The sequence below is a fragment of the Dermochelys coriacea genome, chromosome 13 (genome assembly GCF_009764565.3).
Source record: "Dermochelys coriacea isolate rDerCor1 chromosome 13, rDerCor1.pri.v4, whole genome shotgun sequence".
NCBI lineage: Eukaryota > Metazoa > Chordata > Testudines > Dermochelyidae > Dermochelys > Dermochelys coriacea.
The window spans coordinates 10,589,994-10,617,374 of NC_050080.1; the positions used below are offsets into that span (position 1 = coordinate 10,589,994).

General features: G+C 40.7%; 1 protein-coding gene across 5 annotated transcripts in view; it reads right to left on the reverse strand.

Moving 5' to 3' along the window:
- PHACTR3 (phosphatase and actin regulator 3) overlaps window positions 1–27,381 on the reverse strand; it is a 148,822-nt gene that overhangs the window by 73,253 nt on the left and 48,188 nt on the right. The gene's annotated exons all lie outside the window — the stretch shown is intronic.

Consider the following 27,381-nt stretch of genomic DNA (forward strand, 5'->3'; position numbering starts at 1 on the left):
GTATGACACTGGGCAAGTCACTGTCTCTCTGTGCTTGTTACCCCTGGAGATGATCGCACTTCTCTACCTTACGTGGGGTATTGTGTGGAATAAGTGCTCAAATGCTAGTGTAATGAAGGCCACATATGGACTTGAGGCTGGTAGATGGTAATAATAACTGCTGCAACAACACTTAACACTTATACAGCTCTTTCCAGCTTTAAAGTGGTTTATAAAAACTGATTAATTTATGCCATGCCTGTGTGGTAGGTGAGTATTAGTTCCATTCTACCAGTGTGGAAATCGAGGCACAGAAAGGTGAAAAGAGATATTTGTACAAGTGACCACTGATTTTTGGGTGCCCAACATGAGACACCTTGGGACTGACTTTCACAGATGCTGAGCAGCTGCAGCGCCTAATGACTTCAGCAGGCATGCTGGGTATGCAGCACTTTTGTGTGAATCAGACCCACGTGATCTCGAGTCAAGCACCTAAAACTATTGGCCATTTTGGAATATTTAAGTCTAAGAGGCTTGCTGAAAGTCAGAGAGGAAGTTAGTGACATAGGTAGGATGAGCTCCGAGGAGGGGACTTCCTGGTTCCCAATTCTGTGCTCAAACCACAGGGAGGGACTGTCTTTGTGCTCTGCGTTTGTACAGCACCTAGCACAATGGGTGGGGCTCCTAGGTGTAATGCTAATGCAAATTGGTAATAATTAATAAAATACTCTCCTGAAAATGAACTGTCATCACATAACTACTATAGAACACATCTATTTCTATGAACTGGCTCAGAATTTACGTATGAGAATAGATTGTTTGGTATGTAGTACTTAAGCAAAACCACGAACAGCTATTACACTGATACGTTCCTTAAGGAAATTGGGGGAGATGGGAAAATTCGAAGGCATTTCATCCAGCAAAACCACAGAAGCACACAGATAATGCTTGAGATGGGCAACTGGTTTAGACATTTTCAATATTTTGTCTTCACATGACTGTTCATTTTGTTTATAGCCAAGCTTCAAATGGAACAATAAAGACTGAATAATGACAGGCTTCTGCCAGGCATTACCATGAACGATAGCACAGCTCCATAAACAAGGATATTGATGACACTGATGAGATGTGTTTTTGGACACCCATACACTAATTCCCAAGAGTGATGCTTCTATCCGTCACCCAGCCATGTCATGAGAGTGAAAATTATAAAAAAAATTTGCATATTTTTTCAGCAATCCATTACAATTTAAATGAGCAGTGTGGAGCAATGACTATATGAACATTTCTGAGCCATTGGCCTCGGGAAACTAAAATGACAATAATTTGCTTTGTGAATAGTAGAGAAGAAAACTAAATATGGTATTTTAATGGGTTGTTTTTTTAAAATTGACAGGGTGAAAATACATAAATCTCAGTGTAAAGGCGGGGATTTCCAAGAAAACAGGAAATAATTTTGAAAAAAATATTAAACACAGTGGGGGGAAGAACTCATTCTCCTTTCATTTAATTTTGAAAATATTGATATTAAATATTGATATTACCGATGAACTATTAAACAGAGAAAGTTAAATACTTTGTCACGTTAGTTTGCAGAACTGAACAATGGATGCAACAGGGAATGGATCACTTGATGATTACGTGTTCTGTTCATTCCTTCTGGGGCACCTGGCACTGGCCACTGTCGGAAGACAGGATATTGGGCTGGATGGACCTTTGGTCTGACCCATGATAGCCATTCTTATGTTGTCTAGAAAAGACAGAGTTTGTGAATTTCAGTCTGGAAGTATATGCTAAATGAAGACCAGGAAACAGCAATGAGGCATAGCACCTGAGGGGACTGCAGAATGGCAACCTTTTAACTGCCACTAGAATGGAGGAATCTCCTGGCTGTGTTTTTTTCCCCAATTATATATTTGAAAATAAGAAGTATGCTGAAAATGAAACTGTGAGGCATTGCAACTTTTCCTTATTATTGAGACAGCAATGATAACAGAAAATGACACACAGTGGATCTGCTATTATGATGATTTTTAAGCTATAACAGATGCAGCAGAAAATGGCATTTAGCCCTTCCTGACCATTTACGAAATTAGCAGGATGTGGGTCTAGCAAGGAAGGAAAAGAAGAGGTGTTCTATGTTTGACAGAGTGTTAAGCTTGGATAGGGTAATGAGGCATCCACTCTACCATCTTGAGGTCTCCAAAGGGTATTGAATTGAGTTAACTTGATAACTATGTCTTATTGCCTGGTTCTTAGCTCAGCACATGGGGTGAGTTTCAGTTCATTTAGTTTTGAAGAATAATTAGAAGAAATAAGTATGCTTAGTGGGGGAAGTAAAAGCAAAGTTATAGACAATAGAGGGCTATATATAAAGGGCTGCTGTCAAAAAAACAGCTGGCATTGGGAAAGGCAAAGGTGCAGTAGTGAAATGGAATTGGAGAGCTTGGTCCAAAAAAAGGGCAGGAGATGAGGACTGATGAGCAACAGGAGCAAAGAAGAACAAACTGAGACAGGGAAGTCTGTACTGTGAGCTTGACTTTGCCTTGGATTTGAGGAAACTTTGACAATGCAGGGAGGGCAGAGAGTTAACTCCATTGTTTAATTTCTTTTATGGGAAAATGTAGCAGCCCTTAGGAGGCCATTCCAGCTGACATAATTTAGAGCAGCCTTGAGACTGCTCAAAAGTATGCTGGGGTTGCACTGGAGCCTGCCTGTCCACCAGGAATGGGGGGTATAAAGGTAGCATCTTCCCTCAGGTCCTGTAATGGGCACAGCTTATCCAGACTCAAGATTTAGTCCTTTAAATTTAAGTTAAAACTCCCTGAAATATGGACACAGAGGATGAAGGCTGGAAAGGGAAGACTAATTTTAGGGTGGGTAAGACTAATCCTCCATTGCAGACTTTGGTATGTCTTCTAACTTTATTGATATAAATATTTGTAACAAGGCACATACAGTTCTAAGGAAACTGACTTAATTGCCTAATATTTTCTTACTGTATGCAGTTCTCAGATTTTGCACTGTCCGACTGAGAAGGAAAAAAATAAAAATGGAAACAATGTAAGACAGATGTCCTGAAGTCATATCAAGGGAATGGTCTTCCTGGCAATAAGAACCATGTGAAATCCCTCAGAGCTCTTCATCTGTACTCAAATCCCTTTTTCTTTTTTGTGGGTTGGCTATTTGGGAGATAAGAAGACTACTGCACAGAATATAAGCAGTTCCCACATGCGGCAGCGACTACTGAAGTAGCACGCACATCTAAATATTGGCCAGATCCTGCAAGCCAGCAAGCTGCTCAGGCTTGCCAACTCTCCAACCATTTTCTGAAGCATTCAAGACATTTTTGGATCTGCAGTTAATATTTTAATTACGTTAAATATAATGTGGTTATTTCTCTTTTTTTGAGTCTGATTGCCTGGGGCTGGTCTGCATGATTATGTAAAAGATGCACAGGAAATGTAAACAACTGGAAGCCAGATCAGATTCTCATCATCAGGAAAGGTGACCATGAGCAACAGCTTGAAGAGCATTCCAGCGTGGAAGGACATGAGAGAACCTTTACACAAGGGCATGTAAGCAAAAGCTTAACCCATAGCAGGGACTTAACACAGGTGGGGCTGGTTGCTGTTCTGAAAGTCACAACTAGGCAAGACAGTCAAATCTGCACCCCTCCACCTAGAACCATTTGGCAGTTTCTCTGTGGCCAGCACATGGCCCTTTGACACCACTCCAAGAAGTAATGGTCCCAACAGTGATGCTTCTGGATTCTGGAAATGATACACTTGCACCAGAAACATGGACTGGAGAAGGCTGTTACGATTTGATTTCCAGAACTCTGTTAATGAAGGTACCACAACCCAGAATGGTTTAAAATGAACATAGTTGCTGCTTGGACTGTTCGGTGGTTATCCCATCAGTAAACATTCACACCTTTTACTGTCATTTATCCTTTATATATGTGTGGTACATAGTGAGTGTGCTTGTGAGGAAAATAGACATTTCCAGACTAGATCGGGCCAATGGTCATCTCAGGCCAGTATCCTGTCACGGCAAGTGGCCTGTTCCAAATGCTTCAGAGGAAGGTACAATGGAGATTGGTGCTTTGTTAAGTACAGTAGAGATTGGGGCTCTGTTAATCAGCCTGCCCTTCCTACATGTTCAGTCATCAGTGGCAGCAGTCCAAAATCCATGATATCTCAACTCAAAGCCATGGAAGGGATTCTGTGACCAGTGGTGTCACAGAATAAACCAGGCAAGAGGGGAGAAAGCCATTTTGAAGGAAAAAGCTTCTAATGGGAGATCAGATCAGAACAATTACGTTAGTTGAATTAAGAGAGAACTACTGGGGCCTGGTTTCAGAGTGGTAGCTGTGTGGTCTGTATCAGCAAAAACTATGAGGAGTCCTTGTGGCACCTTAGAGACTAACAAATTTATTTGGGCATAAGCTTTCGTGGGCTAGAACCCACTTCATCATGCATCTGATGAAGTGGGTTCTAGCCCACGAAAGCTTATGCCCAAATACATTTGTTAGTCTCTAAGGTGCCACAAGGACTCCTCGTTGTTTTCGCTGAGGCCTGATATTCCAGAGGTGCTGAGTACCTGCAGTTCCACTTTACTTCAGTTGGTGTTGGAGGTGTTCAGCACCTCTGCAAATCAGATCCAATAGAGTAGGTCCCCCCCTTGTCTTATTCCTTTGTCATTTAAAATCTTGTTGGCTGGGGTTGAAGCAAATAAACTCTTATTCCTGCCAATCCCCAATCCTGTGGGATTTCCTGGTGAGATGTCCAGCTGCTCTGCTTGGGGGACATCTCCACTCAGAGAAGTGAGGACTGGCTATTTCTCAACATAGACATCCTGCAGATTTTTATTGTCTCAGGTGTTAACTAAGTTGTGAGAGTGTCTGGGTTCTGCAGGTTGGCTCTTACATTTCTGGATTTTTCCCAGCTGAGCCAAAGAGACTATAGTTTGATGCCCAGACTGCTGATTATAGCAACTGCTGTAATTCACAGTGTGGAATCTGTATGGCTGGTTGGCACAACAGGAATCAGAGCTGAGTTATGCCAGCCTTGCTGCAGAGAGGAGCTGTAAGAGCCCTTGAAAGTACTGTTGTGAATATTCAGAGTGGCCACAGGGAAGTCACCCTGTGGAGTTTATGCAATTGCCCAGGGGTCTAGAGTCTGTCAACTTGTTGGGCATTTAGGTAACTTCCATTAATGATAAGCGGAGTCATGCCTGAACAAATCTCTGCATCACTGCAAGAGGAACCCCTGAAAATCTGCAACCTGAAAACAGTTGAAAAATAACGCAGCAGACAAAAAACTGCAGGCAAATTTGTGAGGCAAGGCATGCTCTGCTTTCTGATGAATCGGTTTGTAATGCAGCTCTGAGGTCTCTCTCCTTTATTGTCGTTGCATCTGTCTTTGCACCTCAGCCACAGAGTTAAAAATGGAAGAGGAGGTTCCCTCTGAAATGAGCTGACCCTTGGGCCAAAGACACTGTGGGAAAAATTTTAATGACCCTAGGCTTCTGATACAGACATAGCTTTCCATTGATACTGGTAGGGTCCTCTTTATCAGCACTGAAGTCTCAGTGTCTAACTAAAAATAATGCTAACGAGGATCCCGTCTCAGGGCAAACTGGGCCTGTAAAGGCTTAATGTCCACAGCTGACTAGGAATGGTGCATGAATCGGGTGTTCAAGAGTCATATGACAGCAGTAGTACAATTATAAGACGAGTTGCTTCCCAACTATTGGGAATGACCTGTAGGGGGCAGGGAATGCTGGGAAGTGGTCTGAGTGTGGGCTGAGGACTGTGCTTGGCTGGGGGAGAGCCAGCTGGTGGTAGAGATGAGAGAAGGAACCTATGAACTTAACTTCGTGTCCCAGAAACAGGAAGGACTAAGCTGGTAGGGCTGAAAGGTTGCACAAATTTTGAACCCTGCTGACCGGGGAGGAGATATTTGTGCCTGGGACAGCCAGATAAACTATTTGTTTTATGTTCCAATTAACCAGCCCCCAAATCAGGAAATCTTATTTGAAGGTCTGATTGTAAATTTTCCAGAAATTGTAAATGGTCAGAAAATTCTGATTGGTCAAAAGCAAAATGTTGTTCAGAAATGTTAGTTTTGATGACTTTTTGTTGGGGGGGGAATGGAACAGAATGTTATGGTAAATAATCTGTTTTCCCCTTTTTGGAATGGAATGTTTGTGTTCTTTTTCGAAATGACCTTTTGTTTAAAATTTTTTTTATTACATGACATTTAAAAGGTCAAAATTGGAATTAAACACTTTGATTTTATTAAAATGAACCATTTTGATTGACCCAAAGCCAGGAATTCTTTTTGGATTTTGTTTTGGTAGACAATTTCAGTTTTGTTTTTGTTTTCTGTTTTTGTTTCAGAATGAGAACCATGTTTCAAAATGGCAGAAATTTTCCATGAAGGAGAAAATCCAGTTCCTGCCCAACTGTGCTTATTTGCAGCATGTGGTGTGTATAATACGTTGTTGAACTGGTAAACTGAGGCCTGGCTAATCAGATGCTGGGATGAGGTAGGCTGATGCTCTGACAGACCCCATTTGGCACATCAGAAAAATATTCAAACTAGGGAACAGCAGATAGCTGCATCAAGATCCAAATTCAGGTCTCAACTATATCTTAAATTTTGTCGTATCAGTGGGCAGGGTATATGTGTTGGCTGACAGGTAGGTTTAAGTGCTGTTACTTCTCCTATTCTGATGCTGCTTCCATTTAAGGTATCCTCTGTTCAAGATTTCCCATCTCAGACTCTCTCTTACCCCAGAGCTCAGCCTCTTTAAAATAATAATAATAAAAACAGACAAACTATGAACTCCATGGAGTTACCTCAGGGATGAGTCTGGCCTAGCAAAGCTGTGCACCCTTCAATTTCATGAAGGTACATGAAGGTGGGGGAAAAGCCCAAGAAAAGTAGCTGAATGACAGAGGAGAACTGATGCTTCCATGAACATCATGCACAAAATAGCCCTCAGCCCCCACTCAGAACAAGCTTCATCTCTGGCCAAACGACCCGATTCCCAGCCTTGCTGCCTGGCTGCTGATCAGTCTAGCATTCCACACCTCCCCTGAGGTAAGTGCTACTAGTTACCAGGACTCCTTGCCTTGCTACTTGTTAGCAAGTCTCCTGAGTAAAACTGGGTGAAATATTTTCAGCAAATAGTTGATTTACCGGGTTTGGCTGACCTGAAACTATTTGCAAATTTGATATTCATTTGCCAAATCATTCTAACCCAAAACATTTCTTGGGACTGGGGCACCTTTCTGACAATGACCGGGACAGGAGCTCCTGCCCTTGATCAGTGGTTAGGGCACCCAGTGGTTAGGGCACCCACCTGGGGTATCGGAGACCCAAGTTCAATTGCTCTTCTGCCTGATGTAGTAGGAGAGTGCCCTAACCCACGGCATTACAGGGCAGTCTAGCACAGGGTGCTCTCAATCTCTCCCCTTAAACTTGGGTCTTTCCATGTCAAGTATATGTCCTAACCAACAGGCTGAAAGTTATAAGGGAGGTGACTCCAGCAGCAGCAGCAGCTCCTCCTCCTGCAACCATTTCCTTTGCTTTTATTTTAAAATTGCCTCGAACTAGAAATGAAATGGGTCATTTCAGGGAGAATAAAACATTTTGTTTAAACCAAAAGGACGTTTTTGTCAACTTTTTAAGATTTGCCAAAAAAAAATGGAATTTTCAGTTTTGATTCTTGTGGAATATTTCCTCCCCCCCCTCCCGCCCCTTGAACTCCCAGAGAGAGAGAAAAAAACCCAAAAACCACCAAACAACCCAATTTTCTTTTTTATTTGCCCAGCTGTACCTCTGAGGTGGGGCTACCAAAGCTACCTTGAACCAAAATCTAATTTTTCCACCTATCCCTATTCAAAAATTTCCACACATCTTTACTATACTAAATTAAGGATTTCCTCCTTATTTTTATTTTTGAACTGAAGGAGAGGGGAAAAAACCTGTGGCTGATGGGAGGGGGCTGCTCTTGTCAGGAAATTTTATTTCCATTCTGTCATGCTGAGCTTCCCTTCAAAGTATTTGAATTTCAAAAACGGTTTTAGCTGAAATAACGAAGAAACAGATTACTCTCAAAGAAAAGAGAATATGTGAGTTGCAACTCGAGCTAAATCTCAATGACATAAATATACTGTATATATTTGAGGCTTATGATTTCTTTCAGAAAACATTCCTCCAGGAAGTTGACATATCACTTAACAGCATTACTTTAGTAGGCGCAGAGGTGCAAAGAAGTTAATCGGGTACCTTTCATGCCTTTTGAATCAACGTTTCAAGTCCCGGTAACACTTCTTAGCATTTATAATGCATGGTCTGACACTAGTGGTTCATTAACAAAATAAGTTTTATAATGTTTGCGTAAAGCAGGGGTACTCGATAGGCAGACTGTGGGCCAAATCCGGATCGTCAGATGCTTTTGAAAGGACTCTGAAATCTTTTTATTTACTTATTGTCATTATTTTTTTTTAATTTTCTCTGGACCCTGGACCCTGACTATACCTTGACCAAGAAATTTTTGACAAAAAATAATTGATTACCTCTGCTGTAAAGGAATCCAAAATTTGGTTTCCTCTCCTTTACCTGGAGAAGAAGGAAACTTACTGACAGTAAGAAAATGAAGCTGCTGAAGGATCATTATATAATCAAGGCTAATTCAGTTATCTCCACATGTGCAATGCCTTGTTTTGACAGGTGAAGCATTTACATGTACTGCACCATCCAGCAAGAATCTGGCCAGCCAGAGCTGTGGTTCCCAGGAGAAAAAACAAATGGCTCAACAGACTGGCATGGCCTGCTGCTTCCCTCATACCCACCTTGTGGAATAGAGGATTGGATACTACACTGTAGGACAACCACTGCCAGCTCCTCCCCCTGCCCTATGGGGTTTCCCCAAAGAGGGCTCCATGCCACGCAGGCATTACAGACTCCATATGCAGCTTCCCCTCAAAAACCTGTCCTCCTGACATTCCATGGCTAAGGACTTGAGGTTAGGATTAATTTACATAATGCACTATCACCCTGTTTGTACCAGAAACCATTAAATGGATACCTTTATTACAAACATAAATTTAAAAAAAAAAGAGGTGGGAGGAGTGTTGCCAGAGAAGCTTTCTTAATGCCAGGGCCTACACTGGGTGGTTCAGTTCCCTGCCTTCCTAGTGATGAAGAAAGTGGAGCAGATAACTGGATGCTATGGGAAACTGGGTATTGTAATAGCTGCACTGGCAGAGCCAGCAGTAGTCAGGCACCAGTGCTGCTGCAATGATGCATGTGTGGCCCCATAAGGGAATCTGCAGCCCCTTAGCAGCATTCCTTTCTGACTGTGGGTATGTCTAACTGCAATTAGGCACCCATGCCACCGGGCTCGGGCTCGCGGGGCTCAGGCTGCAGGGCTGTTTAATTGAGGTGTACACATTCTGGCTCAGGCTGCAGCCCGAGCACTGGGATCTCTCCCCTCCTGCCTGAACCCGAATGTCTACCCTGGAATTAAAAAGCCCCATAGCCCGAGCCCTGTGAGCCCCAGTTAGCTGGCATGGGCCAGCCATGGGATTGTAACTGCATGGGATTGTAACTGTACATATCCTGTGTTACCTTCATAAAGGGTCTCTCCAAACTAGTGCAGAGATGTTTATTCATGATACCATGTGCATCTTACAGAAGAGGATGACCTTTAATCTAAAAGTCCCACGCTCAACAGCAAATTGGGAGTGGAGTTGTTATTAAAATGATTTTTGTCTTATTTTCCTTGACAAAGGGAACAAAATTCATCACCCAGAAACCCATCTGTCTAGTGTTACCTTTCTCATTCTGCCAGTGGGAACCAATGTCTGCCAGACATATGTTCAGCTCTCAATTTTATATTCAATCCAAACCTGTAAATCACAGTGATAACCAAGGACCTTTCTTCTGTGCAATTTTGTGCCCATGCACTTTACAGCATAATTCCCTTCTTTTCTCAATTCCCTATTTGTGCTGTACCACTTCACCATTACATTATTGCTGCACATGCTATAAAAATTTGCCTGCCTTCCGGACGTCAAAATTGACCATCCTTATTCTCTACTCTGCTGGCCCTCCTGTGCCACAACTCCCCTGCCTCTGTTGCCAATTTATATCCATAAATGGACATAAATCAAGCATCATTGGTGCATATTTTAGATCTAATGTCTTCTTAGAGGACACCAGGCCTTGGAGATAGTGGAAATATTTGAGTGCAAAAATAAGACACAAGATAAAATAGAGCAATGATTGAAAAAGGTGAATGAAAATGGATATAATAGACCAATTTGACTCTCCTTCTAGTGGAAATGCACCCATCTAATCTAGAATAGAATGTGACCCTTTGTGGGTGTAATGAGGTGCTGGTCCCCTTCAAGGGCCAGATCCAGTGAGCCCTGTTCCAATTAACCCTGGCTGCCACACCTGGGATGGGTGTGGGGTTTAATCAGTAGATCCAGCTGGGGATGGAGGCGCTGATTCCCCTGTAAAGAGTAGCTGGAGTGTGGGTGAAGAGAACCAGGATGAAGCTGGAGTGAAAGAGTTTAGTGGAGCCTGGCCAAGGAAGGGAATGGCTGCTGGAAGCAAGTGGACTCCAGCAGAGAACCTGTAGGTATGAGAGAGAGAGGGAAGGCCTGGGAACCCTTAGCAAGAAAGACAGGGAGTATGGACTTGATGGAGATTTGAGAACTTTCTTTTGGGAATGAGTTTATTATTTAAATAAATCCAGCCCCAAAGAGGAGAGGGCTTCGTTGAGAGAGCCCTGAGAAGTGGAGAACTGAGGCAGACCACTTGTAGTAAGCTTAGGCCACCAAGGGATGCTTAGGAGGTGGCTGATTCCTTCACTGGGGCCCTCTGATACTCCCGCATTTGGTTGTATGTAAACCCTGCTGAAATCCTTCCTGCTAGGACCAATTCTTCCACTTGAATAAAGACCCTTACTAGAGGGCCTGCCGTAAATAGGTTGTATGATGCTGTGTGTACAGAATAAGATGGGCATGCATGGAAAATACTTCCAGAAGTGAGGCAATTTAAAAAATAGTTGATTTGTCAGGTTGCCCTATTACTTCAAGTCTGAGAGTGTTTGTTTGTTTTTCTGAAGCAGCAATTACAATAATCTTCAGAAATGCTCTTCAGGACTCAGTAAACAGTCAGGATGACCCACTGCTCTCCTCCTTTTCCCCAATCCTCCCCACCTCAAAAAAAAAAAAAAAAAAAAAAAAAAAAAAAGAGAGAGTGAATAGAGTATCTCAGACAGTGAATGGTTCCAAAGCAGCTATGGTAATACTCAGCTGTCACATCTAATGGAAAGTTTACAGTTTCTACACTTTAGCTTGGCAGTATCTTGAGGCTCAGATCAGCTTGAAAGTACTAGTCTAATTGAACTGTAATATCCCTAAGCTTAAACACTGACCTGACTGTGTTCAAATATGAATGAAAATTCCTGGTGGCCCGTATTCTGAAAATGGAGATTCCAAGACCAATCTTTTGGCTGCTGTTGCCAAAATCCATGCATGTTTGTGCAACGTTTTCATAGATCCTAAGGCACTTAGGTGCTTTTGAACATTTCAACCACTGATGACTGAGGTTAGAACAACTTGCAAGTGCATACAGTTTATTGTGCTAATGATTGCTTTTTGATCAAAAATGCACAGTATGTTTCTTATGGGAATGGTAGGGACCCCTCAAACACAAAGAATAAAAACAGAAAATATTCACAAAATATTAAGCTATGTAAAATGTTTCTCATGCAGGTCTTACAACCACTACATAAGAGGGTGCTTGCATTTCTTTAACAATTAGTGGGAAGAAACAACTACATAGCTATAATCGTGGTCCTGAAGTGGAGATAAAGTGCTACTTGCCATACAAGGAAATGATAAATTAACAAGAGGAGAATGGCAAAGTTCCGTAATCATTAGCTTCTATGTCACCCATCAGCCAAGCAGAGAGAACAGCCAAGAAAGTAACTGCTCTTGAGAAAGATGTTCAGAAAGATGAAGGGCTGGTGGCTAATTTTCCAGCTTCTGAACAGCTCTTACCTGAACAGACTAGGAAGCAGGAAAAGAGACAGTAATATAGGCTGATTCTGTCTATCAAGGGAAATTTTACTCAAATGGTCTGTACACAATTCCACTTCTCCAGCCCCAGCCCCAGGAAAGAGTTTCATCACTGGATGTCAAACATTGTATGCTTCCCTTAGATGCCTAGGTGTGGCACAAAGTACCATACTAGGAAATGCATATAAGCAGTCTCTCTGTAGGCCAGCATGATGACTGCTCTGATGGCAGCTGGGTCTAACCTGACACTGAATAGTTTGTTTCTTTTCTGAAAGCCAAGGAAAAAAGATGATCATCATTGTGGGGGAAGGAGAGAAAGACGGAATCTTTTTCCAAAAACTAAACGAAGAATCCCTGTCATTTTTGCTCAGCTAGAGAAAAGAGTATATCTTGGAAAAAAGAAAAGGAGTACTTGTGGCACCTTAGAGACTAACAAATTTATTTGAGCATAAGCTTTCGTGAGTTACAGCACTCACGAAAGCTTATGCTCTAATAAATTTGTTAGTCTCTAAGGTGCCACAAGTACTCCTTTTCTTTTTGCGAATACAGACTAACACAGCTGCTACTCTGAAACCTTTCCAGAATAAGGGACCTTCATCTGTCTATAGTTCTAGCACAATTTGAAGGCCACTTGAGAATAGAATGTAGCAAGTCTACTGAAAAGGATCATTCAAAATGCCATTAACGACTCCTTAGGACTTCCCACGGTTAAATTTGCTAAAATATTATTGGCTTCTAAATTTTGCCATTCCAGATCATCTAACTGGAAAACAAAGGAGTGAAATGACTTACTTGTCAACACATGGCAATTAAATAGATTGCCATTTAGCACTTTATTTACAAGCCAATGTAATGCCTTGTATTAAGTATTGTTGTTTTTGTGGAATGGTGGGGGAGTGAGGGGGAGTCTGACAAAATGCATTTAGCTTCTTCTCTTTTTGGCTTTGATCCTGCATTGAGCTCTGTGAGAATGGAGGTCTGCACCTAAACAAAGCCCTATTGACTTTTGTTTGGGGTCTTCCCTTAAGGAGTTTGTTGCAGGATCAGGGCCTTAGTTGTTATTAATTTCTCGCTTCATAAAATATCATCAGAGTTTCTTGTTCAACAATTATCCACAATTTAAGGCAAATCAGCAAACTCATCAGTGACTATTACTGTGGTCCTCTGTATTTTTAAAAGATTACGTTTAAAATAAATGAAAAAAGGTTTTTTTAAAAACATTTAATATTCACGTTACTTTTTTAGGGAAAATCCTCTTTTGGGGCTAGTTATGTGTTTGATACCTAGCAATATGTGAACTGCTGCAAAGATCACATCATATTTCAAGAATCCTGTAATGAATAGTTCTAAATTCAATGTAGAATGCTGGTTTGGGCCAGTTCCTAACCAGCATCCTTTATTCTGTAGATGTTTGTGACCAAGTAAAAACTGTAGCAGTTACTTAAACACTTGATTGTAAATTGTTATGTTGACAGTATTACAAATGCTGATATGTATGACATAAGTCTACAATCATAGCCATAACAAGGTGCCAGTTAACTAACCTTAAATAAAGAGTCCAAGTATTGGTGACATTCCCTTGTGTTCCCCTGTGTTTGCAATGGGAAATAGAACCTGCAGTATTCAGGGTGAGGTTATTATAACTGCAAATACTTATTCTGTTATCGAAAGCAACTGTTGAGTTTTGACGAGTCACCAGTGTCGCTACTGTAGTTATATCACATGAAACTCCCAGGAGGAGAGAGCATGTCTAACCAATAAAAGCTTTCAGTCCAATCTCCTTTGTGTAATTTTATATGGTTTTCATCATTGCTTGGAATGAGCATAAACAAATTTCAATTTTGCTCCACAACCAAGCAGATGAATTTATGGAAGGAGAGTTAAATACAGCAACAAAGCAAAGTGCCTCTGGGGAGTTCTCTGCTCCCAGGCACAAACATCATCTCCTTTCCTGTCCACTAAGGGAATGAGACTAACGACGAGCTCTCTGCTTTTGTGAAGGCTCCAAATGTGTACCCGGATGGCATGCGGCACACAGAGTCCATTGGCTGTAATGGTACGGGATCATCAGTATGCAGCTTCTCCTGATGAGCCTGTGTTCAAGCAACTTCAGTACAGTGGCTTTTTGTAGCATTTACAAACCCTTGTTTGCGTATGTTTGAGGCTTTCTTACATGGGAATTGTAACCTTGTCTCATTTTTTTTCCTACCCAGGGTCCTCTGCTTCTTAGACAAACCAAGAAGATCGCTCAATAAATTTATCCATGCTTCAACTTGGTGCCACCACTGAGGTCTTAAATCCTCTCTACCATCCTCGAGTGTAAGTGAGGGTAACTGAGACTCCCTTCAGAGTGCCTCAGTGCCAGTCCTTAAGGTTTCAGTGGGGGGTCACTAAGAGCAATGCAAAAAGTTCTGTTAACCCCAGCTGGGACTGAATGCTCTCTGCCAAATTCTGCTGTCAGTTACATTCATTATAGGGAGACAGTAATACACATACGTAATAGTCAGTGAGGGTTCTACCAAAGCACATAGACACTAAAACTGGTAGTAAATCTTGATTGTCCTCCATCAGAAACAGAGAAACCCATGAAAACAAACCCTGATGTTGGTATGTTACAGTTGATTTTTTTCAGACTGCTTTGAAGCAGCATAATAGGGCACCTGGACATGAAAGTAGAATTTGGTCCCCGTGTCTCTGAACCACTTGCCCCTCTGGGGTGTGAAAGGCCAGTACTAGGAACTGAACTTATGGCTTCCATGTGTCAGTAAACAGGGCTAGTATTCAAATGGTGGTTGCTACTGTTACGTGCTATTTGTACTGCAGTAGCCCTCAGGACCTCAGCCTCACTGTGTTAGCATTGTACAAATGTTTAAGAAAAATATGGGAGCTGCCCCAGGTAGTTTACAGCTGTAAAATAAAAGCTACCCCAGTGCTATGCAAAACAAAGGACATACACATTAGCGTCAGCCAGCAGAGCATACCTCAGGAAGAAGGTACGTAGAGGTCTCAGGACTCAGTCTTTCTCCCATTTAAGTCAGAGGCAAAACTCCTATTAACTTACGTGTTGCAAGCTCAGACCCTGAGACGTTGCCCTGTGCTGAGAGTCATACAGGTAACTAGGTTTCAGAGTAGCAGCCGTGTTAGTCTGTATTCGCAAAAAGAAAAGGAGTACTTGTGGCACCTTAGAGACTAACAAATTTATTAGAGCATAAGCTTTCGTGAGCTACAGCTCACTTAATCGGATGCATTTTGCTCACGAAAGCTTATGCTCTAATAAATTTGTTAGTCTCTAAGGTGCCACAAGTACTCCTTTTCTTTTTACAGGTAACTAGGTAGATGGTTGTACTAGATGAATGTAATCTGAGTTGACACTAACATAAGACAACAGATACATCAGATGTTCTGTTACATACACCTTAAAATAACTTTTAGAACTACTGTAAATAGAGTCTTAAGTTAAATTAGCTAGAGCATTCTGAGGACATTTCTCTGACTGTCCTTGTGTACCAATTAAGAATATCCATAGAGCAGGGATAATGACTTTGGTTATGTTTTTGTACTGATACAAGCACACTGTCAACACTTAAGAAACAATGAGTAATTATTATAATCATAAAATGACAGCGACGAGAATACCAGCTGTGCATTGATTTGGGAGCAAACACAGAAACAGTAATAAATACATGCAATCCTCAGTGACTTTATGAAAAACAGGGGAAAGGAGACAAATGGAAATAAATTGTGATCTCCTTCCATCAGAAACACATAAAGAGCTCCATGGGACAGGCGCAGTGGCTGGCTCATGCTCATGAAAGCAGACCACTTTGTGGGTACTCCGCAGATGATTTTTTTTCCAAAGGGCTTTGAAGAGATATAATTATTTTCAGAAGCCTTAAGGAAGCTGCACATCAAAGGAAATATGGAACAAACAATGTACTTTGATAAAGCTAACCAGACATATAGGGTTTTATGCTGGGGTCTTGCAGTGTTCTAAAACCAAGCATCGCAGCACATTCTGTGTTCCATTTCAGGATTCAAAGGGAGTAATGGACAACATGAAAGGGTGCATATTAAATAATAATGTTCTTTAAATGATAATCCCAAAAGAGAAAGTACTCTATTTGTTAATTTTGTTCAAGTAAAATCTATTTCAAAGGTTAAACTCTGGTGGAGGGAAGGGGAATCCATATTAAAATCAACCCTTCCCACCCCTCCCCCACCAAAATTACATTGAATATTTCAGATTCACATGCCTCCAACAATGACTTCTCACTTCCAAAACACTAGACGTATCCTTACAACATCTTGTAATAAAGTCAGCTCTGTGTGTCTTAACAAGCTATTTTGCATGCCCATTAGCAACAGAGATGCCTGAGAAGTCAAATCTGAAATGCAGGTACTTCCCTTTAATGATGATTACAAGTAATAGAAACATTAATTTCCACTGAGTGGGCCCTGAGCCAAGCAGGCAGACCACTGGGGATACAGTATTATTAATTTATTAGCCTGGTGCTACAAAACATTGCATCCTAATTCAATTTTTAAACCCCCCTCATTCTACTGTACATACACATTAAAATTTCATAGAAATTGATATGTTCTTATCCCAGTGTCCTCTGCTACTTCTATATGTTAAGCTTATCCTGACATAAGCATATTTTAGAGGCCTTTAAATGAACCATTTTTTTAAAAAATGCTATAAATTGAAACCTCAAGCAGGGAGTTGAATTTAATTTTGAATGTATCCTTTTTCAAAATTATTAATTTATTTTAATAATTTTAAATGTATAAGATTGCAATACAAACACAACACACACACGTTCATTCTCTTTCTCTCTCTCTCTCTCTCTCTCTCTCTCGTACTCAGAAAGCGAAATGTTCATCTCGGCTCCAATAAGATGCCTATATTATTTGTGGATGCATATATTTATATTGGCAAGTCTGAGTGTTCAGGAGTGAGCCTGTTTTAAGAGGTCTTCTGAATTTTTGCCCTCATAATGAGCAATAACTTCTTTGGGACCTGTAGGTTCCAATTCCAAGTTGGAGGTGAAGGGGAAGCGGAAAAAGCATTGTCAAATTATATGATTGAGGAGTAAGGACTGGCATCGATTTAATCTGATATTGGGCATGTCTCTTAACCTACAGGTGGTTTATATCCTCATTTGAATTGTTGATAATACTTAGCCTACTTCACAGCAGTGCTGCAAGTTTTAAATTGCTGATGTGCATACAGAGTTTTGAAACCCTTTGCGAAAAGGTGTTATAGAATTTCAAAGTATTAATTATTATATCATTTTTAGACAGCTGTTTACATCTGAATTATTGTTTGAAGTTTGGTTGTGCAGCCCTCCATGATAGTGGAAATTTTAGTATCCTAGGACTTATCCAATAGGCTAGGTGCAAAATGCATGCCCAATTGTATATCTAATTGGCACAGATGATTATGATGATTGCAAATGTAAAGCATGCACAATGTGCATGACAATGTGTGCTTTCAATCACAGAGTTTACACTGGAAATTACAAATAAAATTGCCCATGCAATTGTGTACCTAAAGTGTTTTGAAAAGTTTATTTATACTATTTCTACCAAGACACTCAGTTTTCCAAAACAATGATTGGGATTGGATTTTCAAGGGATAGTGCAGTGAATGGGTGCCCCTGCAAAAATTCCCATGCACCTGTAATACCTGGGAACCTCTGCAGTTGTAGAAATTTGGCCTTAAACTAAAGTACAAGTACAGGGTTGCCAGAGGTAAAAGGAGATGGCAAATAAAAGTATTCAAAGTATGCAGAGTATCTCTAGAGCTGAATTAAAATGGAAATTATGAATGCTGAGAAATGTCTTCCTTTATATTCCAAATGCCTGCTAATTACCAGCAACAGTAAAGGTTAATTAACCTAGGATTACAGCTGAAAAACAAAAGGCAAGCAACAACGTGCAGCTCAAATATTTCCAGATGCAAATTAATAAAAAGAAAAGAAGTCCCAGACAAAATCCTACACACACTATTGAAGTAGTAATCTGGTCAGGAACTTCCATGGAGTTTGATTGACTTTTACATGTAAAAATCTCTGGCTACAGAAGATCTCCTGTCCAGCCTAACATGTTTTCTTCCTATCATGTCTGGCTGCTAACACAACTGGCAGCATTCAGAGCACAAGTCAACACCATCCAGCACAGAAGCAGTGAGAAGGAACAAATTGCCGCTCCATCTGTGAGACTCCCTGAAGGCAACCTCAGAGGTTCACTGCCACCACTGATAGAAGCCCCACTGCTTTCATAATACCAGCTCATAAAGAGTATTTTGTTGTTCTCCCCAGCGAATGCACACAATGCATTCTTCTGTTAACGTCGTCCTGTACCTCACACTTCCCTCTGTAATATTTAACTGATCTTTTTTTCTATAGTTACACCATTCAGGGTGGACTCGCAGGAAACACAATAGTTGTATTCTATTGACTCATATTTGATTGAGTCAATTGCATTGACTGTGCAATAACATTAAATTGTCTCTTTTCTTAGATTATGGTCCGTACACATAGGTAATTTAGCAAAAAAATAAGAGCTTAGGCCTGATTCTCCTTACTCACTAGTTTTAGAAGAGTATAGCTCTACTTACTCCTGATTTACACCAATATTTGACAAAGAAAAGGATCAGACCCAAAATCCCCAGCCTATATGCTGAACTGAAGCTGAGGGGCTGTTCTGATGGAAGTCCAGTCCCCAGGACTGAGCTGGAGCAACATGGAGGTTGCTGTAATTTACACCAGCTGCCTAGTGCCCCAATGGGCCGCTCCAATGGGCTATGGATGGTATAGGAGATGCTATGGCAGCTCTGTGCCATCCAAGGATTTCCAGTTGATGGGGGAATCATCCAGTAGCGTTAAGGCAGCTTTGTGGTGGTGGTAGAGCAGTATAAAGCATTTGGGAGAATCAGGCCCTTGTTGCATTTGAAACACAATAAGTATGACACTTGTGAGGTTTTGGAATTCTCTTGCCCATTAAAATCCTGCCTTGTATATTATGGTTCATCTGGTAAGAATATGTCAGTCCCAGAGTTGTGGGCTTTAATCTATAATATGATAGTATGTAAAATTCAGGGAGCTTCAGCAATACTGAAGGTTCTATTCTATGTGTTTGCAGTTTGCTGATGACAATGGCTGTAGAAAAGGATTGAAAGATCAAAAAAAAGAACAATATGTCCTTTTGACTTTAATATTATGTTAAGAGAAGGGTTCTATTATCCTTTCTATGCATATATAACTTCCATTAACATTAATGACAGCTGTGTGTCTGTGTTAGGTGAAAAGAATTTCAAAGGTGTTAAAAAAGCAAACACTCCCCATCCAGGACAGTTGGTTTGTTAGTTCCAAATAGCTCATTGTTTTCATCCAAAAGGTCAAGTTTGGGGAAGGAAGCATCTAATAATTTTTTCTATGGCATTTCACTTTCATCAGCGGGAATATTGGGGCTTTTTCTGTTTTTTCCTTCTCTTAGGCTTTTTCTTTGACTGCAAAAGAGATGACTAGATCTCTGACAACACTTACATTTTAAGAGGCCAAAGAACACACATTGAATTTCTATCCCAATAGGAAGGTGTTTTATCAAACAGGTGTGAAGGCAAGTAGATTCTTGTCCATTTCAGTCCTACCATGACCCCATTGAGAAGTCTCTCAGTGTCTCCTCAGTAAGGGGGCTGGGTGGGGGTGGGGGCGGGAGCAGGGCAGGGAGGGAAATGGGTGTGGAATACTTTGAGCATGTCTAACCCAAAGGATGTAATTTTAAGTTCTTTAAAAAGAAGGTGAAGCAGAAAAACTGCTTCCCCCCCTTTCTCTCTTGCTCTCATTTTCCTTTTGATTGTCAGATTTTAGCTGTGCTCTTGCTCTTTGAATGAGTCATTAAAAGCTGGAAACAAAAGACCCCCACAATATCCATAATAGATGTTTTCTCATGAGGAACACTGTGAATGTTCTGTACATACAAAAAAAGCTACTAACCCTTCCCCCACCCCTCCAATGATGTGCATATAGCATAAAACAGTAAGAAGCTACTCAGTACCAGTAACCTGAAATGAGAACTAGGAGAGGGTGTGCTATTAAAATGATAATATTGGACAGGTAACAAGTGATTACTTACTAAAATAACTAAAGCTAAAATAGTCAGGAATTATACTGCCACTGTGTCCTTAGCTTCATTCCATTGCATCTAGGCATTTGTAGAGACTTCAGAACTGTATCAGAGTAGCAGCCGTGTTAGTCTGTATTTGCAAAAAGAAAAGGAGTACTTGTGGCACCTTAGAGACTAACAAATTTATTTGAGCATAATCTTTTGTGAAATGAGCAGTAGCTCACGAAAGCTTATGCTCAAATAAATTTGTTAGTCTCTAAGGTGCCACAAGTACTCCTTTTCTTTTTTCAGAACTGTAGTGATTTTACGTATAATGGCATATGTGCTTATTTGTCTTAGGCATCATTTGGGCCTGATCTTATGAGGTGCTGAGTGACCTCAAATTATGAAGCCTGTAGTGCCTTGCAAGACTGTGCCTGAGGTTAATAGATAGTATTTCAAGTTAAGGTTTAAATGCTGTCACTAATTCAACCCCAATGATTTGTTATTGCAGCATAAATGGTATGTAAAATCACCTGCTGTTTGGAGCTGCCTACAGTACAGTATGTAGGGATGGCAGGGCAGGTTCAGGGCAGAATCCCATCCTTTGTTCTCAGTGTCCCGGCTTTGTTCACTACAAACCAAGCCCCTAGCATTTCAGTTTAAGTCTAGACTGAAGAGAGTATGAATCCAGGTCAAGGGTTTCTTGCAACAATGGTAGGAATAAAAACAAGGTCAATTTAGTCAAACGTGAGATAAGCTGAGTTCACAGACAGGTCAAATAAATACATATGGCAAATATAGGAATAAAAAAATGTAGTAAGACGTAACCAAGAAGAAAAATATATCAAATATCACTCATGTTTGTCCAATGGCTACACTGTATCCACAGGCATGCATTGCTATGCCTCACATTGTTCTGTATTAATCACAGTTTAAGGAAACTAGATTTTTCTTGTCGTCTCAAGCTTACTGCCTTCTAGCATGAAGTTTACCCTAAGTGCATATAGATAAGGTCATATAGGTCTATAGTACAGCAGAAAACTGAATCCAGAGCCTCCCAAATCCAGGCTAGTGCCCTACCCATGAGTCCATCCTTCTCCTATGTAAGTATGCAGGTTTTCACTTCTATTATAAGCTTTGCTACCTCCCATACTTCACTACACTTGCAGATCTGAATATCCAACTCCTACCCACAGTCTTCTGCCTGCTCAAGACCACTTATTGAGCCTCTGGGCCTTGAAAGCTGACTTTAATCAAGACTGTGGAGGAAAGTCCTTTCTTTAAAGGAAGCATTTAGATGTTACAAGTGTTCAGAATTGGTTTATCACATTGGATAATGAAGCAAAGTTAAACATACCATATGCTGCCTTGATATTGCCCATTCATTGCAACAAATGACTGAATTGTCTGTGACCACAGAACAAAACAATGTTCTACATCTCTGCTTTTAAGTGAAGCAGCATATAAAGCTCTTTGCCACTTGGAAGATCCTCTTAGTGTTTTACATAAGAGGATAACAAAGTTTATTTGGAAAATGCAGGGATGCTTGAGGCATCCCTTTTTTTTCCTCAAGCCAGAGTGCAGTTAAATATTAGACAGATAAGATCAAAACCCAGTGGTTCAAGGGAAATGCAGTTGGTCAAATTCTACTCTGTTCTCTGTTATTGCCATATAATGAGGAGGGCTATTGGGGTTTCACCTTTGTACCTGATGTCAAAATTTGGCCCAGTGTTTCCAGTTGACTGCACTGGATAACGCAAATGGCTCCCAACCACCATCAAGCCTCCCATGTGATCTATATAAATCTGTCACAACTAAACAGAGCTTGCTCCAAAGCACAAGAGAGGAACTGACATGTATGTCCAGACTGTTTGAAAACAACATTTATTTTAGGTCATTTCATATAGTTTTGTGTATGGTACTTGCTTTTTGTATCTCACACCGAAGGGAAGAAAGAGAGAATTGTCTCTAACAATTCAATGTTACATGCAACTCTGAAGGCAGGCTCTATCCCCTTGGCAATAAAGTAATATGGAATATTCAAGGAAGACAAAAATAGATGTAATTTCTCATTCTTTTCATGTGCTGAAACCATCTTGTAATTTTATTAATAGTAGGGCCTGTCTCTGTGGAAAAGCTCCTCTTCTGCTTATCTTTTCTTCTGTTTAAAGCAGTTTACAATAGGATGGATTGAAAAAATAAAAAATATGAGCCTGATATTTGCCTATTTGAATTGCCTTTTGAATTACTATATTATTCAGTGGGACTAAAATAAATGTGTTTATTTCAGTAGCAAATGATCTCAATAAATGGATAGCCCTGAACATGCAGCAATGCCAGGTGATTCACAGCACAAGGAAGTGTGCTTCTGGCAGTGATTCTCAGCAGGAAAATGGGAAAAGATGTTGCTAAATCTTAGGTAATGCTGCAAACAAACAAGTTTATGAGGGATTCCACATTGTTCTCATTCAAGAAGGGATAAGCAGCTGAAAAATAAATAAAACATAAGGGAACCTTATAGGGCCTAAGGAAAAAAGAAATTACAGGGCTGCAAAAAGTCAACTTCAGGGCAGTTCTTTAATCACTGATGTCCTATTTAAACTGATGGGGTTTGAGAGGAGTTACTGTCTGATGAACTGTGTGATATACATTGTTTATCTTGGTCTACCAATTTCACACCTCTTAGGAACCTCTGCAGGAAGGCTGAATGGGACCATGGATATTGAATAACACTGTCACCACTAATCAGGGTCATTTTAGGTCAGGGTGAAGTACCTCTGACAAGAAGCATGGGGAAGTTTGCTCTGCTGCATTATTAGTGGAAAAAGCGGGTGTCCGTTTCTGTTTCTAAATGAACACCTTGTTTCTTCTGCCACAAATTTGTTTGTGGGAATGTATAACGCAACTTGAGTTGGAGGAAATAATAGGTTCACCCAATTTCCTCCCTCCCCTTTTTTATAGTTTCCCTTTTAAACCAACAAGTGATAATAAAAAATGCAAGATTGGCAGCATTGATAACACTCGTGTTCATTTAGCTCCAGACATGGACACCGCCTTCCTCCACTAATGATGTCGTAGTGCAAGCTTCCCCATGCTGCTTGTCACTGGTCCTTGATCCTGACCTAAAGTCCCCATGCTTAGTGGTGACAATGTTATTCAGTCTCCATGGGCCCATTCAGTGTTTGGTCTTCACGCAGAAGTTCCTAAGGGGTATGAAATTAGTAGTAGCTGTGATTATATTTTATGTGATGTGGACACTAGACTAAGATGAACAATGTCACACCGGACATCAGTTTAAATAGGACACCAGTCACCTGAGCTATCATGCCATATTCAATTGACATGGGCTGAAAGTCAATGATTGTACACGTTGACCATATGTTCCATATGCAGTTTGGCTATTTCACCTGTGTAATTCATGTGGCACATGTATTCTTGATGGAAGTTTTTTGTAGATCATGTTTTTTAAAAATGTGTAAATCACAAAAACATCTGATTCACAATAAAATCAGGTAATTCCTACGGCAACTTAGATCGGACTCTCATAGCTCAAACCCAGCTGAGTGTCATGGTCTGGTTATTTGATGCTTTGTTTTATTTACTAAGGGAAATGTCACTTGGAAGTTACAAATACAAACAAATTAGAAAGCCACAAAGGGACAGATTCTGCCTCACTCTGCGACCCCTCCATATCATTGCAGAAACCCATTGTCATAACGGGGAGGAGGGGCTTCTCTGCATAATGTACAGGATTACAGGAATGGCTGTAATTACAGCTCCTGGTCTAGAGGGCATAATGGGGCTGGAAAGGGGAGTGATGGTGTTTTGACTGTAGCTACCTTAGAGATCATCTCCCCTCCATGAGCAAGACATTCAATAACAATTACTTTCCACTGGAACATAAAGCTATTTGCCAGCTGGGAGAGGTTCAAGAACACCGGAGACAATGTTTGCAGGAGCTGAACCTAAGCTATGCAACTCCAGGCTGCAAGATGTAAGGGTGACCACAGAACAGCCCACTTTCATAACACAATGTGAAACTCATTTCTTCACATTCACATTCCTCAGTTTCTTTGCCTGTGTGCGAACACACATCAGTAAACAAATGTCTATAAATAAATCAAGCTTTTTCTCCTACAGGCTGGGAAGGAAGACAGGAAGAATTTATTTGTATTTTTATGCACTTGGGAGGTGCCCCAATGCCATGGTGATGGGCCATATAAGAAGATGGATGGATATGTGTTGGATAACACTAGTCTCATGTCTACCAGATTCCAGTGAGTGCGGCTCAGTACATCTGTTAGACTATCTCATTCCTGCCTGCTTAGTCATGCATAGCTTGCTGGTGTTCCAGAAGTCCTTCAGGTCTGTAATAAATGAGAGGGATCATCCAGGGTCAGCTGATACTCTGACAGGTTGTTTTCTTTCTATAGCTGTATTTTCAGTCTCCTAAATGTCAGTTTAGAGACATTTTAAGTAGTTATGAAAGTCACCTTGCGTGATATATTATGCCATCTCTGAGCAAGTGATATTCCTGCCCTACTCCAAAACACAGTCAACATGTGCGGTATAAGGCCATCCCTATTTATGTTTGTACATAGGGATTTAGGAACTTTGGGCACCTCAGTTTGAAAATCTTGACCTCAAACAATATTAATATGTTTTGGCTTTGTCTTTACCCTGATGCTATTCCAGAATATTTTAGAGAGAGAAACAGAGAAGTAGGTGCTATTCTGTTCTCAATTATATGTGAGTATAATTCAAGAGCAGCTTCAATTTAGTCAACAGAATTTCTCTGGATTTTTACCAGTGTTGCCAACTCTCATGATTTTATTGTGAGTATCATGATATCTAGCTTTTTTTAAAAAAATCCCCAGCTGCTGGAATCCTGTTATTACATAACTTTCATTTAAAACAAAAAGTCTGTTTTTATTATTAATTATTAATAATAATAAAAATCCTTTATTATTGTACAGAGGCCTTGAGAATGTGAAGCTTAAAGGATCAAAACCCAGAAGGCAAATAAAAAGAATTTCAGATGTATTTATTTCTAAAATCCCAAGATTTTTAAGCTAGTCTCATGATTTTGGGGGCAAGCCTCATAATTTTTAAAAACATGGGGTTGGCAATACACTATACCATTGCAACAGAGTATACACTATACCCTTGGTTTAGAATGTTCATTTAAAGGAAACATCATCTTCAGAGAATTTTCCAAAGCAATGAAAACATTAACATTACACCAGGGAGAACACATCTTCTTTACAGGGACTATGTGTGGTGAATTTAAACATTGAACAGAGACAAAAAATACATTCCCAATTATTCAGACTTTCCTCTGTCTCAGTCTCCCATTCTCAAGAACTGTCCTCTTCTACTGATTACCAGTGTATTGGTCTATTGACTCCCCCTGGCTTATTCAAGCTCCTGATTATTTAAACGTGTTAAGTGTTGGCCAAGCAGTTCAACTAATTTGGTCTCTGCCATCTATTGAAACAACCCCAAACCACTGAACTATTTGCTACAGACTTGGGGATAATGCCTATCCATAGGCAGGAATCAGAAAAACGTCCAGCCAAGCCCACCCAAGCTCCAAGTGCTAGCCCTTTAAGAACAAGCATTCTAGGATTTGTAGTTTCCTTGTGGGATCATGTGATTGTAGCTACAGCAGGGCCTCTTGGGAGTAAGGGCTTAGGCTATAAAAGAAGTGCCAGTCAGCAGTGTGGGTGTGGGTTGTTTTTTTTTTTTGGGGGGGGGGAAGAGGTTATTGGAGTCCCAAGGAAGTAGCTTGGAGGAGGCTGGTTACAGGAGCAAGTGAAAGGAAAAGGCTACTTCTACTGGCAGACCCTGTAATGGTGTGCCCCAGTGCTTACGCTGGCTTAGGAGCCTTAGCCTGTGTCTTCCAGAGAGAACTGGGGGCAGCCTGCTATCGCTCCCCTGCAAGAAGGGAGACTTGTGTGGACCTTGGGGGAAATGTTGAACTGTTGAAATGTTCAACCTGAAGAGGGCAAAGTGTCTGTCTTGTTTGGACTCCTTGTTACCCTGAAAGGAGAGGAACTTGCTTTGGCTGGAGGGTCAAATCACAGTACACAAATTGTCTGAAAACCCCAATAAACTTCATAACTGCCAGCAGAAGACTGTGGGCCATTGAGGGAAATTAAGGAATCCCTGCAACTCGGTGCTGGGATGAGATAAGCTGCCCTGTCACAAATATTCTGCCTTTCAGTCAAGGATTGCAAGGTGTGCTGCAGACTTTGCTGTGAGGTAGGTCAGTATTATTATACTTGATTTGAAGGTGTATTAACTGAGGAACAGGCTGTGTGTCAGAAGTGACATATTGAAGATCACACAGGGTGTTGGCTAGAGTGAGAGTCCTAGTCGCTTGATAAAGGGCTGCATTCTGTGAGGCAGAGGAGACTGCTGCACAGAGTTCAAGGAGGTCAGTGTATTGATCCAGTTATAAAGGTCCGCATTGTTTTTTTTTTAAATTACATGTGTTCTGTCAGTGGGCAGTGTAAAAGGCTCTCGGGGGATTTGCTTCAACCATGAGACATACATATGTCCTTATACCTTCCTCTTGCTTTTCTTTCTTTTCTCTTTCATGTAGGTTACAGGGTTGAAAGTATTTTTTTTATAACTTTCTGGGGGCAAGGTGTCTTTCTTGCAAAATTCCTATTGACTTCTATGGTACCAAGATCCTAGCTTGCGAAGGAGAGAATGCAGCTGCTTTGAAAAGTTAAGCTAGTACCCAACCAGATTCAACTGAGTTGTAGCAAAGTGTTTTCGTCTTTGGAAACTATGATAACCATTCAGAAAACATTCAACAATGTGGACAAGCTACAGTAGCTCAGGCTAAAGGGATGGGCCTATGCTTTTATGCTAGGCTCTTATTGCCTCTCAGAAACATACAAACTTATGGTTTCAAATAGTGATAATTTTTAAATGGAATTAAACATGAAACAGGTCCCTGAGCTCCCATTATTCATATGAAGACAGGAGGTCACAATTAAGCTAGTTATTTGGTTTCAGTTCAGTACTACAGGTTCTTCCTGGTTCACCCATATCCAAAACACCTGATAGACATGGGGCCACATTTTCAAATGCATGCTTCTGTGCATGCCTGTGATCCACAAAAGTACTTGGGTTCGTGAGTCCAGTTTTTAGGCACCTCTGCAATT